Source organism: Leucoraja erinacea, unplaced genomic scaffold, assembly GCF_028641065.1.
Source record: "Leucoraja erinacea ecotype New England unplaced genomic scaffold, Leri_hhj_1 Leri_137S, whole genome shotgun sequence".
NCBI lineage: Eukaryota > Metazoa > Chordata > Chondrichthyes > Rajiformes > Rajidae > Leucoraja > Leucoraja erinaceus.
This window is the reverse complement of record NW_026575649.1, coordinates 239,259-250,620: the sequence shown is the minus strand read 5'-3', so window position 1 is coordinate 250,620 and position 11,362 is coordinate 239,259. Positions and strand designations below refer to the sequence as shown.

Sequence of the window (11,362 nt, the reverse complement as noted above, 5' to 3'; positions counted from 1 at the left end):
CATTTTCAGATAAGGCGCTTTTTCGGACTTGATTGGAAAAATCTCTAACGGAATATGTAAAAAAATTACCGTTGGCGCGTCGTTTTTTAATTTATACTAAACCAAAGCTTTAATCTCTAACTGAACCTAAATCAAACTCTGAACTCCAAATATAAACTATAACTCTGAACTTTACCCTCCAAGCTCCAGTTTGAAACAAAAGCAGGAAAGGGGTACTGGTTTTGGAAGATCAGCCGTGATCACATTGAAGGGCCGAATGGCCTCATCCTGCACCTATTTTTCTATGTTTCCAATTTTGGATGTTTCAAGCTATAAACTCAAACTCTAAACTCTCAACTCTAAACTAACTATCAAACTCAAACTATAAACTCAAATTCCAAATTCCAAACTGGTTTACATTTACCAGTGATCTCCGGCAGTTTGGAGCCCGGGAGGAGAGGAACCGGAATGGACAGAGGAGGGTAGGGGGTCGCAGACACGGGGAGAGGAGGCCGGAGTGAAGGGGAGACTCTAACTAACATGAAATTATACTCTGTTTTAGAAATAACTGCAGATGCTGGAAAAATCGAAGAGACCAAAATGGTGGAGAGACCATGTAGCCGAGAACACAGCCAACATTGGCCTGTTTCCCATATCATCGCCACTTTTTTTGCATATATGTTACTATTTGTTCTGTGTCCCTCCACATCACCGTCTATATCTCTCGTTTCATTTTCCCACGACTCTCAGTCTGAAATGTCACCCATTCCTTCTCTCCAGAGATGCTGCCTGATCCACTGGGTTACTCCAGCATTTTGTACCGTGTCGGGGTAACCCAGCACGTCATGCAGCATAACCCTAATCCTTCTTCAGACTGATAGTCGTGGGAAAATGAAACGAGACATGTAGACGGTGATGTGGAGAGATAAAGAACAAATTAATAAAATATATGCAAAAAAGTGTCGATGATACGGGAAACAGGCCAACGGTGGCTGTGGTCGAGGTGAGAAGTCTGTGACAACCCGTAGATCAGGTGGGTCCAGGTGGGACTGAGCGAAGGTGTTCTGATAGTTTTAGCTCAAGTGTTGTGTTTAGAGTTTGAGTTTAGTTTAAATTACTTTTACTTTTGTTTGTGTTTCAGTTAAGTTTTTTCTCTGTAAACCCCTCTGCCTCTCCACTCTTCCCCTTCCCTTTACTCTCCACCTACCCTCCCTCTTCCCAACCCCCCTCGCTACCCCCTCCCTCCTTTACTTCTCCATTTCCCCGTACCTCAGCCTCGTGGTGCCCCGACCCCACACCACATGAAGACCCTTCTGCTTCTCGTCTTTCTCGGACTCGCAGGTAAGAGTAGCCACCCCCACCCCCCGGGCACTCTTCCCCGTTGTCTCTCTCCCCCTCCTCCTTCATACCTCCTCTCTCTCCCCCTCCTGTCTACCGCCCTTCCTCTCTCCCACCCTCCTTTGTTTCCCCCTCCTGTCTCCCCACCCTCCTCTCTACCTCCCCCCTCCCCCCCCTTCTCCTATCCCCTTCTTCTATCTCTCTCGCTCCTCTCTCTCCCCTTCTCCGTCTGCCTTCCTGTCTTCCACCCCTCCTCTTCCTCTCCCCTCTCCCTTCCCCCCCCCCCTCTCTTCCGATTCTCGCCCACCCCCCTCCGCTGCCCCCCCCCTCTCTCTCTCTCCCATTCTGTCCTTCCACTTTCTCTCTCCCCCTTCTTTCTCTCCTCTTTCTTACCCCACTATCTTTCCCCCCCTCTCGCTCGCTCCCCCACTATCTCCCCCCCCCCCCCCCCCCCCCCGCTCTCTCCCTTCTCCCTTCACATCATCTCTCTGCCCGTCATTCTCCCTCTCCCCTTCATTCTCTCCCCCATCTCTCTCTCGCCTTCCTCTCTCCCCTCCTTCTTTCCCCGCTCGCTCTCCTCCTCCCCGCTGGCAGTGACCGTGTTCTCTCTCTCCCACATCCGCGGTGCCCGCTGTCGATGACAAGATCGTGGACGGTTAAGAGTACAGTAAAGACGCCGCACCCTGGATCGTGGCCCTCGACGCCGGCCAGTTCGTGTGCAGCGGCGCCCTGATCAACCCCGCGCTGGGTGTTGGCCGCAGCCCTATGCTACCAGTCGTAAGTACAGGAGTCTACACCCCCTCTCCCCGTCTCTGTATCTACTTTACTATCTTTCTCCCCTCCCCTCTCTCCCTCTCCTCGACAGCTCGGAAACAGGTCCTTCGGCCCACCGAACATGTTGCTAGGACTAGAGGGTGTACGCTCGGAGACTTTGAGCAGGCTGGGGCTCTATTCCTTGGAGCGCAGGAAGATGAGCGGTGATCTGGCATTTATGTCAGTTCGTAGGAGACTGCTGGTTCGACTGGGCGAGCATGAGAGCACGGCTACGGAGGGGTTCGAACAATTCATCCAATCACAGGTGGTGATCAGACATCCCAAATACGATTACTATATCATGGACAACGACATCATGTTGATCAAACTGTCCCGGCCCGCCGCAATGAACCGCAATGTGGTCGCCGTTGCCCTGCCCACGCAGTGCGCCCAGACCGGCGACATGTGTCTCATCTCCGGCTGGCTCCGCATCAAGGACCGGGGTGAGACTCCGGGACAGAGAGACAGAGACAGAGAGAGGGAGTCGGTTGAGGGGTGGGAGAATGAGGTAGGTATAGAAACATAGGAAATAGGTGCAGGACTAGGCCATTCGGCCCTTCGAGTCTGCACCGCCATTCAATATGATCATGGCGGATCATCCAACTCAGTATCCCATCCCAGCCTTCTCTCCATACCCCCTGATCTTCTAAATTCTAGCGTGTACAAGCCGAGTCTATCCAGTCTTTCTTCATATGAAAGTCCTGCAATCCCAGGAATCAGTCTGGTGAACCTTCTCTGTATCCCCATCTATGGCAACAATGTATTTCTTCAGATTAGGAGACCAAAACTGTACGCAATATTCCAGGTGTGGTCTCACCAAGACCCTGTACAACTGCAGTAGAACCTCCCTGCTCCTATACTCAAATCCTTTTGCTATGAATGCTAACATACCATGTGCTTTCTTCACTGCCTGCTGCACCTGCATGCCTACTTTGAGTGACTGGTGTACCATGACACCCAGGTCTCGTTGCATCTCCACTTTTCCAAATCGGCCACCATTCAGATAATAGTCTACTTTCCTGTTTTCGCCACCAAAGTGAATAACCTCACATTTATCCACATTATGCTGCATCTGCCATGCATTTGCCCACTCACCCAACCCATCCAAGTCACCTTGCAACTTCCTAGCATTCTCCTCACAGCTAACACCAAAGATCTTAACCCCCCGACCCACCATTGCACCCAAAGATGATAGAGCAGAGTTATATAATATTTGATTGCACCCTTCTTCACGGCGGGCTTGTGATCTTTGCTTGTGATGTCTTGACAATTCGAGGAATATAATGGGTAACAGCCGCCCATTCTCGGACTTGAATCTGAGCTCGAAAAATCTCCTGGTCACTGGACCTGATGTGTCCGCGGGCCATATTGTGGAGACCAATCCCTTACAAGAACAAAACCAAAAACGTACAGAAGTGTTAAAATTGTCTTTATTATTATGGTAAGTAAAGATATATTAAAAATAAGTCTAATAACTTTCTAATGTACCGACAAACCTAATTTCCCAATGGCCGTTGATGGGAGAACAGAAAATAACATTTTCACGACAGAATATCGACTGAAAATAATAAAAATATTTTCTCACCTTTCTTTTTTATTGGGAAACCTAAAGAATGACAGGTCGGGTCGTTTAGATTTACGATTAGAATACTTGATAGCAGAGCGGTGAGATGAAATTTAGATAAGGACGCCATGACAGTGTGGGGGAAGCCCAATAAATGCCTCGAAAAATGGCGTCGACGATCACACACGTCATACTACGTGTTTTTCGAGGAGTGGTCTATCTTGCTCCTCTATAATCTTCGGCTAACACTGCCCCCCTGTTTCGTGTCATCCGCAAACTCGGAGATGTTGCATTCAATTCCCTCATCCAGATCATTAATATATATTGTAAATGGCTGGGGTCCCAGACTGAGCCTTGCGGGGCCCCACTAGTCACTGCCTGCCATTCTGAAAAGGACCCATTTACTCCTACTCTTTGCTTCCTGTCTGCCAGCCAGTTCTTCATCCACATCAATACTGAACCCTCAATACCGTGTTCTTTAAGGAACCGGAGAATACTAATGTGGGACCTTGTCGAAATAGTATGGAAATGGTATGGAATGAGGAGGCGGGGAGAGAGAGGGAGGGGAGGGGGTGACAGAGACGGGGAGGGCGTTTAATCTCTCACCTTTACCCCACTATTGGCTCGCGGCTACCAGCGTCGGAGCTTGGACGCCCCGGTTCTGACTGACGCGCTTTGTCCCGGTTCCTACCCTGGAATTATTAATGCCAACAGGATGTGTTTCGGCGACATGGAGAGTGGCCGCCACCGCTGCGGGGTACAGACCCCTGCCCGTTCCCTTCCCCTCCCCTCCCCTTCCATCTCCTCCGCTCACTTCCCGCCCCTACAACCCGTCACCGTCTCGCCGCTCCGCTCAGGCCTCCGGCCCCCACACCCCATCCCCCCGTCTCTGTGACCACCTCCCCATCTACTCCCCTTCCCTTCTCCCCTCTCGCTCAGCACTTGTGAGCGGAAACAGGCCATTCGGCCCACCGTGTTGCTGCCGTCGAGCGATCACTGTGTTCACACTAACACTATCACACACACACGCACACACACACACGCACACACACATGTATTGTGACTCCCCCGGCATGTACACTCGCGTCTGCAACTACTCTCCTGGATCCAAGACACCATCGCGGCAAACTGAGCCCGTGAACCCCGGCGGCGGCGCCAGGTCTCCGCCTCTCACTCTCTGCACAACTGGGAAACTATCAATAAAATGGTTGCAATGAAGAATGGTTCTGTTTGTGTCCGCTCCAGTTCCTCTTCCCCCTGGCTCCAACCTGCCAGAGATCACTGCGCGCCTAGTTACATTTAGTTCATGCTTTGAGTTTGGAGTTTATAACTTGAGTTTATAGTTTGTGTTTAGTAGTTTGATTTAGTTTTAGACTAGATTAAGTGGGACCCGTTGCACCCCAGAATCGCACGGGATGGCTGGTCTCCCAACGCAATATTCTACCTGTCCACCAATTCCAATATTGTTGGCCAGTGGGAGGGAGGGGGGGGGGGCATTTAGTTGCGCTAGTATGGGTGTTGTGGGCCGAAGGGACTGTTTTACAGAGGGCTAATATGGACATAGTGGGCTGAATGGATTATTGGGCTCGCAGCCTAGTCACTCGCGGCTGGTGGGTTGGCAGTGTAGTCACTCACGGCTGGTGGGCTGGCAGTACAGTCAGTACTTACAGCTCGTGTGCTGGCAGTTCACTTACAGCTCGTGTGCTGGCAGTTCACTTACGGCTCGTGGGCTGGCAGTGCAGTCACTGATGGCTGGTGGGATGGCTGTTGAGTCACTTACAGCTGGTGGGCTGGCAGTTCACTTACTCACGGCTGGTGGGCTGGCAGAACAGTCATTTACAGCTGGTGGGCTGGCAGTTCACTTACTTACGGCTCGTAGGCTGGCAGTTCGGTCACTGACGGTTGGTGGGCTTGCAGTGCAATCACTCATGCCTGGTGGGCTGGCAGTGCAGTTACTCACGCCTGGTACACTGCCAATTCACTCAGTCACCCCTGCTCCCTTCACCCTCTCATTCTGCCCATTGCCGTTCCCCACACCCCCACGCATTCAGCCCATTGCCCCACAACCTCCCCCCATTCACTCTTAGTGGCTCTCCCACACAGCATCCATCCCTGCCCATTAGGTTCCCATCGTGATGAAGAACACGCAGGCATGAAAAGTTTAAAAAGGATTTATAAAAGTTTAAAATATGAATTACTTAAATTATAAGAACAATCTTAAAGATGAGAATTATTAAGTTATTTCTTGTAATGTCCCTTGTTGCTGCTCATTACGGCTTTATGTTTCTTTGCTATTGATAAACAAAAGAGACAATTTAAATAAAGAAAGATTGAACGGTCAAATTTTAACAAAGAAAATCTGAGAATTTTTCTCAGAAGTCATCACTAAACGAAGCACGCTTTTATTAACAACATTCTTGGTCGATGTTCCATCCTTCAGGAAAACGTTTACATTCCCTTCATCTTTCCATGGCTAAGTCACACATCATTTTCCATGCTGAAATACCGGTTTGTCACAGGAGATCAACACCTTCTGCATTGTTTGTTCTTGTACTTTATGGATTGTCATAGGAAAAGTTGATTGAATGTGGAATTAGGTCTGCTGAAGGGGAATGTCTTCACCTTCTGTTAAACTGAGTGCATACACAGCTCTCTGCTCAGCATTCAGCAGAGGCCCATTCTCCTAAAAAAATGCTGTTTTTCAGTTCTATCGTATAGCAATTCCTGCAGCAATTCTGGATTGTCCTCATCCTTCCATTTCTTGGTTGTTCAAAATTAAAGAATCCCATTGCTTTGTTGTAATTCTCAATCCTCTGGACTCACTGAAGAATTCGTGCAAAACATTGTTTTGAGGCGTAGGCTGTCGGGGTGGGGTGGTGGTGGCAAGTCCTGCAGCCGGGGGAGGGGGACGGCTTCAGGCAAGGGATCTCGTGAGCTGATTAGGGAGGGGGTGTCCTGCAGTGGGGGATGGGGGCAGCTTCAGGACAGGGAGCATCCTATAGGGAGGCGGAGGGCAGTGTCTTGAGGTGGGAGATGTCAGTGGGGGGGGGGGGGGGGGGGGGGGGGGTGGGTGGGGTGGGGGTGGGGGCGGTCAGTGACCTACTGATGGCCTCTGTACTCAAACACTGCCTTGGGACTAACTCACGGCCTCTGGACTGACAGACTGAATCACGGCGTGTGGACTGACTGACTGACTGACATGTAATTCTGGAGAGTCTAAAGAGCACTCGAAACAACGACCGCTCCTCTCCCCGCCCTGTAGAACGGAGCGGTTCAGGAGATCCTTCACCCCTGCAGCCATTAGATTTTATAATTCGGACCGCTAGGCTGCAGGGGGAAGCATTCTTGCAATTTTTAATTGTTAATTGTTAATTATTGGTCTTTTTAAGTATTTATTGCTCTCAGGTAGTGTCCACAGTGTAGTCTATGTATTTTCTGTCTGCGTTCGTTTTGAATCTGTGGGTTTGTCGGTTGGGGGCTTCTGGACATCTGAATTTCCCTGAGGGGATCAATAAAGTATTTATTATTATTATTATTATTATTATTATTATTATTATTATTATTATTATTATTATTATGCTCGACTTCTGGAGTCACGTCCGACTTTTTTAACTGAAAACTGTAACATCCACATTGAGGAACAGCTTCTCCCTGGCAGCCATCAGGCTATTAAACAACAGATAAGCTCTCATCTACGAAAGACTATTATTTGTACTAGTTGTTATTTGTTAATCACACACACAACCTCCACCACACACACTCACACACACACACATACTCAGACACACACAGACTCTCAAACATACACACATTCACATACACTGACTCTCTAACACACACACACGTACATACTCACTCACAGTGTGTGTGTGTGTGTCCGTGCGTCTGTGTGTGTGTGCGTGTGTGTGTGTCTGTGTGTGTGTGTGTCTGTGTGTGTGTGTGTGTGTGTGCGTGTGTGTGTGTGTGTGTGTGTCTGCGTCTGTGTGTGTGCGTGAGTGTGTGTGTGTGTGCGTGTGTGTGTGTGTGTGCATGCGTGTGTGTGTGCGTGTGTGTGTGCGTCTGTGTGTGTGTGTGTGTGTGTGTGTGTCTGTGTGTGTGTGTGTGTGTGTGTGTGTGTGTGTGTGTGTGTGTCTGTGCGTGTGTGTGTGTGTGTGTGTGTGTGTGTGTGTGTGTGTGTGTCTGTGCGTGTGTGTGCGTGTGTGGGTGTGTGTGTGTGTGTGCGTGCGTGCGTGTGTGTGTGTCTCTGTGTGCTTCTGGTTTCCCTTGACCACAGTAGTGCCGCGAGTTCTGTGCAGGAATTTAACATTGCGAGACTAGTCATAGATTCGAACGACACCACTGCCAAGGTTTAACTTAGTGATACAGGATGGAAATGGGCTCTTCAGCCGACAAACAATAGTGACCATAGATCACCCATTCTATAGTTCTATGCTATCCCACTTTCCCATTCACACCCTGCACACTGGGGCTATCTCTAGAGGCCGATTAACCTGCAAACCCATACGTGTTTGGAATTTGGAAGGATACCAGAGGAAGCCAGATTGTGTTAGTTTTAGTTTTAGTCTTCAGTCCACTGAATCTGCACCGACCATTGTTCACCTGTTCAGTAGGTTCACGTTTTCCCACTTTTTGCATCCTACACACTAGAGGCCAATTAACCTACAAAACCCCACGTCTTTAGAATGCAGAAGGAAACTGGAGCACCTGGACTAAACATGCGCGGTCACAGAGTGAACGTGCAAACTCCACACAAACAGCGCCAGAGGCCAGGATCAAATCCTCACCTCTGGCTTTGTGAGGTAGCTACTTTACCAGCTGCACCACTGTGCCACCCTAAAAGTTTTGATCAAAGTTCCAAGATGCAATTATTGCTAATATGCAACACGGTGTTTGATTGCAACTGTGATCCTGCCCTCTTTTAAGTTATGGTATCTTTGTTTGTGTATGAGCTACCAGGCTCTAGATTTGTAATGCATCCCACACTAGATTGAAGACGCCCAACTTTAGCAGGATTGAAACGTACATTCCTTAATGGTGTATTTTTGATGTAAGTGTGACGTTAGGTAGACACAAAATGCTGGAGTAACTCAGCGGGACAGGCAGCATTCCTGGAGAGAAGGAATGGGTGACATTTGTGTTGTCCATCCATCTTACTAACAGTAAAATGGCCATGTTGTTCTCTGACCCATATTAAGGTGTTGTTGTGAAGTTATATAAGTATATATGCACATTTGCGGTATCATACAGTTGTACAGTATGGGAACAGGCCCTTCAGCCCAACTTGCCCACACCAACCAACATGCCTCATCTACATTCGTCTCACCTGCCTGCGTTTGGCCCATAGCCCTCTAAACCTGTCCTATCCATGTACCTGTCTAACCATTTCTTAAACGTTGTGATAGTCCCCACCTCAACCACCCTTTGTGTGAAAAATGAAAGTCGCCTGAAGAAGTGTCTCAACCTGAAATGTCACCTATTACTTTTTTTCCAGAGATCCTGGAGATGGGATTCGACTGGCAAGACCGACGTCGGGCAGAGCCCTGGTGGTGGGTGACTCCATTGTCTGAGGAGCAGACAGGAGATTCTGTGGCGGCAGACGAGATGCGAGGATGGGCTGTTGCCTCCCTGGTGCCAGGGTTCAGGATGTCACGAGCCGAATTCTGAACATCTTCGAGAGAGAAGGTGAACAGCCGGCAGTAGTTGTGCACGTCGGCACAAACGACATCGGGAAGAAGAGGAAGGAGGTTCTCCAACATTACTTCAGAGTGTTGGGAAGAAGACTGAAATGCCAGACTTCTAGTGTGGTTATCTCTGGATGGTGGCAGATTGGGAAAGGGGGAGATGCAGCGAGACCTGGGTCTCATGGTACACCAGTCATTGAAGGTAGGCATGCAGGTGCAGCAGGCAGTAAAGAAAGCGAATGGTATGTTAGCTTTCATTGCAAAAGGATTTGAGTATAGGAGCAGGGAGGTTCTACTGCAGTTGTACAGGGGCTTGGTGAGACCACACCTGGAGTATTGCGTACAGTTTTGGTCTCCAAATCTGAGGAAGGACATTATTGCCATAGAGGGAGTGCAGAGAAGGTTCACCAGACTGATTCCTGGGATGTCAGGACTGTCTTATGAAGAAAGACTGGATAGACTTGGTTTATACTCTCTAGAATTTAGGAGATTGAGAGGGGATCTTATAGAAACTTACAAAATTCTTAAGGGGTTGGACAGGCTAGATGCAGGAAGATTGTTCCCGATGTTGGGGAAGTCCAGGACAAGGGGTCACAGCTTAAGGATAAGGGGGAAATCCTTTAAAACCGAGATGAGAAGAACTTTTTTCACACAGAGAGTGGTGAATCTCTGGAACTCTCTGCCACAGAGGGTAGTTGAGGCCAGTTCATTGGCTATATTTAAGAGGGAGTTAGATGTGGCCCTTGTGGCTAAGGGGATCAGGGGGTATGGAGAGAAGGCAGGTACGGGATACTGAGTTGGATGATCAGCCATGATCATATTGAATGGCGGTGCAGGCTCGAAGGGTCGAATGGCCTACTCCTGCACCTAATTTCTATGTTTCTATGTTTCTATTGCGTCCAGTACCACGTGCTAGTGAGGACAGGAAAAGGGAGATAGGGGATCTGAATGGGTTGCTGAGGGGCTGAATCAGGGAGCAAGGATTTAGATTTATAGACCACTGGGATCTCTTCTGGGGTAGGGGTGACCTGTACAAAAGGGACGGATTGCACCTTAACTGGAGGGGGACCGACATTCTGGCAGGCAGGTTTGCTGGGACTACACGTGTGGGTTTAAACTAAATAGAGGGGGGAAGGGATTGACAAATTGGGAAAATAAAGATGGAGTTGAAGGGGAAGTGGCTGCAGGAAAAATTACAAAAGATTCTCGAATTAATGGGAAGGAAAGCTTGAGAATGGACAACAGAGTAAGGTCAGGGCCAATTGTGGGGGGGGGGACGTGAATACAGAGGTCAAAGTACTATATATGAATGCGCGAAGTATAAGGAATAAAGCGGATGAACTTGAAGCTCAGTTTGAAACTGGCAAGTATGATGTTGTGGGAATTACTGAGACATGGCTGCAAGAGGGCCAGGGCTGGGAACTGAATATTCAAGGGTATACCTCCTATCGAAAGACAGACATGTGGCAGAGGAGGTGGCATTGTCCTGTTGGTGAGGAATGAAATTCAGTCCCTTGCAAGGGGTGACATTGAAACAGGAAATGTGGAGTCAGTATGGATAGAACTAAGGAATTGTAAGGGTAAAAATACCCTAATGGGACTAATCTACAGGCCCCCAAACAGTAGCCTGGACATAGGGCGCATGTTGAATGGAGTTAAAATTGGCATGTAGCAAACATAATGCTGTGGTTGTTATGGGAGATTTCAACATGCAGGTAGACTGGGAAAATCAGGTTGGTACTGGACCTCAAGAAAGGGACTTTGTACAGTGCCTTTGTGATGGATTCTTTGAACAGCTTGTATTGGAGCCTACCTGGGAGGAGGCAATTCTGGATTTAGTATTATGTAATGAACCGGATTTAATAAAGGAACTCGAGGTTAATGAACCATTGGTAGGCAGTGACAATAACATGGTCAGGTTGAATGTACAATTGGAGAGGGAGAAGAGTAGATCGGAGGTGTCATTGTTGCAGTTGAATAAAGGGGA

The 11,362-nt window shown here is 48.6% G+C and overlaps 1 pseudogene; it reads left to right on the top strand.

Moving 5' to 3' along the window:
- Positions 1-1,280: 1,280 nt before the first annotated feature.
- LOC129715756 (trypsin-like) lies at positions 1,281-4,826 on the top strand (annotated as a pseudogene).
- Positions 4,827-11,362: the final 6,536 nt, after the last annotated feature.